We start from the raw sequence: 5,312 nt of genomic DNA on the forward strand, positions 1-5,312 counted from the left end.
ATCTATTTTTCCCAACAACGTTATGCGCTTGTAATGACGTCTCAAACATTGTCCACACCGCAGTGCAGGATGTGCGTTTGGTTTCCAGTAAACACTGCCTTTATAATTGATTTTCGAAATAATGTAGAATTAAGTACTATGATTACTTCAAATTGATTTTTTTTAAATACAAAACACGTCTTCCACATACGTTTTATTGAAACACGTTTTGATAATATTCTGCAAATAGTCATGAAATAAGTTCAGAAGTGGGCCTTTTTTAATACATAGTACAAACGCACACTTTAATAATCCAGAACATAAAAGACGAAACATTACGATTTTCTCTATGGGTGGCAGTCATATGGAATTCATTCAAATGCGTCCCTTGGCCAATGTATGTCAACAAATCTCGCATGCGCGTACACACACATACGAGCAGCGGCAAGCTCCAAGGTTCTGCAGCTTGGAAACAAAACAATTCCAAGTTGTGTTCATAAAGCATTCAAGGATGCGTGCTTGCGGAGTGCACCACTCTGCGGGGTGATCCGTTCATAGATACTCCCCCGATTTTCTAATCTCCAACATTTTTTATATTTTTTGACAAGCCCTCCCATGCGTCGTTTCGGGTCGCACTCGCGCGTTGCTCGGCTCGACGTTTCGCTCCCGGCGCGCGGTCGAACGGTGCGCAGTGAGCAACCTCGAAAGGCACTGCAGAGCTGCGCAGAGCAAACCACAACAGCCTAGGGCGGTAGTGTCTCGCTTCCCCTTGTCGGCAAAGTCAAAGAGTGATCCCCTACTCAGGTGAGCAATGAGGCGGCGCGCACATCTGCCGCTCGCGGGCGCCGAGACGGCGGTGGAAATTCCAAAAATTCAAATGGCGGGGGCCACGTTTATCCATAAGGCAACCAACTGTTCTTGTAAACGGGCGATTTGATCGTGTGAAAGCGATGGCTTCACGTCGCACGGAGGAGAGAGTTCGCAGATGTAATGCGTGGTATTGATATTGGTGGGAGACACGCAGAGACTTCGAATATAAAATGCTGTTTTCGCTTAGAATTTCTCCCCGTTATTTTCGAGTGGTGTGTTCACAAACGGGTCGCTCTGCGCACAAGGGATGTGAGGGAAACATCCTTGGCACTTTGGCCCAAACAAAATGTCCTTGTTCAACTTCTTTTGAAAGCAAAAGCCCCCTATTTTCCGTTGGCTTTGCGGCCTAGATAATTACCTTTCTCTCATATTGTCGCAAAGAGTCCACGGTCCGTTCTGCAAGGCAGAGATATTTATTTGTTCACGTGGGTTTTTTTTTTTCCTTTTATTCATTGCTCCATGAATCATCTCAGTCTTCTCGCGAATAATCTCTCTGTGCAGCTCGATTGAGCTATTATAGGCATTATGCATCGTATATCGATAAGATATCTTTCCTAACCAGGGCCCCCTTGTAAACAAGCAGCATGAAACAGAATGAACCCACTTTGCACACATGCATTCAATCGAGCTCGGCTACCTAATCTGTGTAAAGCCTCGTGTACCTGACCTGTATTTCGGCCTTTTTTATTTTTCAAAAGTGCTGCTATATTTCTTTCCCTTAAAGTTCGCCTCCAAGAGCAATACCCCACGATTGAGACTTGCGAGACTAATCGATGAGCGGCGAAAAACAATATCCGTAGGAAAACACAGGATATGTTTTGGTCAGCGCACTACACTCTGAACCCGGTGACGTGAGTTTAATTCCTAGACCAAGGCAAATATATCTGAACCATCCCTGCGCCCACACCACCCCCCCCCTTCACCAAGCCGCATTGACCAGCGTGGCGAAGTATATTCAAACAGCCCCGATGACCAGTACAGCATGGGGAGGCCTCGACCAGCAGTGGATTGCTAAAAGGGCCGTGCGTTATCATGAATTGTTGCATTATAGTATCGATGCTCCACAATGCCAGTTATCGACCCAGGATATGTCTCAGTGAGTCTCAAGACTCTTTTTCTTTCTTTCAGGAGGGTCTCTTGCACTTGAATATTTGGGTCAACTCCACGAGCGCTTGGCTTCGCGTCGGAAGAAATTGGAGAAGCTGGAGAAAACCCATCACGCATACGAGAGGGCCACGTTCTTGCCCCGTGTCTACAACGCCTGTAAAGCTCCAGCGAGCACCGACCAGGCTCAAAAAAGCTGCTTAGCTTCTGAGATATGATGAGATCACTATGGAGACAAAGGCGGCCAGGTGTAGTGTTGGCCACCCACCCCCTCGCGTGCCGTGCTGGCCTTCATAGGTGCTCCCTAACAGCACTTGCCCCAACCGTCTGTTAAGTCTATACGGGGGATCTTTGTCTTTGTAAGTTGTTAGTACACTGTGCAATGATATTTTTCCACAACAGAAGCCAAGCCATGCTGCTGACATCACACATAATTAACACGCACATGGCCCTGCTTAGCCCCAGAGGCAGAATGAGATGTTTTGTGAGACCAGTGTAGCACGGTTTGGTTCAAATAGCAGGTGGAAAAACACCAATACCGTGAAGGACCTGCGATTGCTGAGTTCGGATGTGCTAGTGGAAAAGGGTTGTTAGTGACTGAAAAACAAAAACTAGGCCACGCACAACAGCAGTGACACGTGCTGCGTTCATCTCATCTGGATCTCCCATAGGTCAGCTCAACCTGAAATGAGTATGCGGTTCGGTGTTGGCCATACATGGTGCTGGGCACGCCACCACTCCGCTCCCTTACATCACTTGTCACGACAGTAAAACATTTGACTCCACGTAAATTACAACAGTGGTTAGCACTAAGCACATGGCGGCATTGTGAACCCCTGCAACCTGCATTTGACTCCTGACCACAGCTAATATCAGTGGTGAGTAATATCTGATCCAGTCCTAGTGCCCTATTCACCAACCGGCACTGACCATCATGGCGAAGTATGGCAAAAAATAACCGTAACAAGCCACAATTATGGGAGGCCTTCATCCAGCAGTGGATGCAAAAACATTTTATCCTGCATGTGTGGCACATTAGGAATGGACCACTCTTTTTATCATTTCCTCGTGCAGCAAGGTAGGAAAGTGTGGTTTTGTGAAAGTCCTTATGTGCTGTGCAGTACATCAATGCACGTGTGTACACCAGCATGCGATGACTGAGTTGGGCCTGTGGGTGGCTGGCAGGGTTATTGATTAACCGGACGTGTACACCAGCCACGTGGTTAATGGCGACTCGGTTGAGGATTGCCGTGTGTGACACACGTGCTGTTGCATTTTACAGATTGACCACAATAAACGTGTTTGCCCTCGATTTGGAGCACCTGCCCACGTCCTTCATTTCGAGTGTGCAACACATGTACACACACATGTACGCGCTGTGTGTACATTTGTGCATTTGCACTCTTCTCGTCCATCTGCCGGGCCGGGTTGGCGGGGGAGGGGGGCGCATTGGGGGTGGGGGACAAGCCAAGTGTGAATTTAACAAAAAAATCCTTGTTTTCTGCGAACAATCTTGATTTGAAGCGAACAGTCAAATCATCACCGCTCCGCTCAGGACAAGAGGCAAAATCCACAGCACTCAAAGCAGATCTCCACGCAGTCCGACGACTCGCAGCATCCCTGCAGCATCCCGCCGTCAACGTCTCCGCACAGCCCGCACGGGGGCACGTCCTCCCCGACCTCGGGGCCGCAGCAGCAGCAGCAGTAGACGCAGCAGCATCCGCAGCAGCAGCAGCGGCCGCCCAGCTCGGCGCCCGGGCAGGAGTCGTCGCCGAGACAGCGTTGAGCATCGCCCGCGCCGCTCTCCTCCGCGCAGGAGCAGCAGTGGCGGCAGCAGCAGACGCAGGACAACAGCGTCCAGCACAGGGACGCAAACTCGCAGTAGAGGCACGCCAGCACGCTCCGCACGCAGCAGTCTGCAAGCGGCGGGGGGCAGAGCGGGTGGGTGGGTGGATTGAGGAACGCATAGCCAGGAAGGAGGGTTCGTTGTTGTCGCTGCGAGCGTGGGTGGGAGGGTGGCAGTTCCGCCGTGTTTTGATTTTTAAACTCTACAGCTACTTTTAGCCGTGCCGGATTATTGGGATCGCTGCATGGGATGGGGATTAAGGACTACAGTTGATGCCGTCCTCCCAAATGAAGCGGTATTTCCCCTGGGCACACAGCTCGCTCCGTTTTAACTAGATGTCGCGTCTTGGAATTGCCAGGAGCGATTTTGTGGGGGGTTTTTTTGCTGCGTTGGTTTTGTAAACTTTGTTCAAGTGCGTGTTTACCCGCACCTCGTGTCAGCTGGTGTGGATTGATGGTAAAGTGGTTTTGCGCAGCGAGCTATGAACCGGGCAACCATCAGTAGCGAGTGATATATATATACATATATAACCTGGATCTGAGGCCTTCCCTTCACCAATGCGCATTGACCAGCACGGTGAAGTGTGATAGAAGAACCCCCATCAGCAACACAGTACCTCCGATTAGCACGGTTGGCTACGTACGTTTAACGTGTAGGCTTTCGCGAGAAATAACCCAAATAATAGAGTTTTCTTTGGTTTATATCGTGTAAATATAAATGTGTCGTTAAAACCCGCCACCACCCGACACAGCCAATTAGTAAAGTTTGTCACGTAACAAAAACATGCCAATTAATTACTAGTACAGCACACCGGTGTGTTGGAGAGTACACCCAACAACATTTACAATTCGAGTACCGTGACTCGTTCGCCGGTACGGTGTGAAAGAAATTAAACGTACGTATGTACAGCGTTGGGTGGCCTTTATCCAGCATTGGATTGACAAATAGGCTATGAATTTACTCTTATTATATCTTGCAGGATTGTTAATATGCATTTCTTATTTTACTCAACAGAGTTGTATCCTGCTAGTATACCCCTAGTCACGTGTACATATATACTGTGTATATAAGTAGAACTTCGTCGTCGGTATCTACATAAAAACTATTTTAAAAATTTGGCCAATTGTTTTTCCAGATAAAAAGCCAATATGCCCTGTCTGGAAAGCCATTAGGGAGATGGACTAAAACACATTAGGTCTGCTTATATATGCTTTTACCCGTAATGTTACGATATGTAATGTGAAAAATGTGTAATTATGTTAGGGGTCACCCATCTAAGTACCAACCAAGGCTCGAACAAAGCTCAGATTCCCAGATACAACAAAATAATTTCAGGTGGTTCGGTCACACTTGTTTAACAATCGCTTGCAACTCGTCCACATGCACGCACACACGTCAATGGCGATGACTTGAAACGGGCAGGGCAGGAGTGAGTAGAGAAAGCCACAGGGCTGGCGTTAGTCACGCAGCGAGAAAGCAGTCGCTTGGTCGATGCGGGGGGGTTGGGGGGGGG

Source organism: Lampetra fluviatilis, chromosome 11 (assembly GCF_964198595.1).
Source record: "Lampetra fluviatilis chromosome 11, kcLamFluv1.1, whole genome shotgun sequence".
NCBI classification, from domain to species: Eukaryota; Metazoa; Chordata; class Hyperoartia; order Petromyzontiformes; family Petromyzontidae; genus Lampetra; species Lampetra fluviatilis.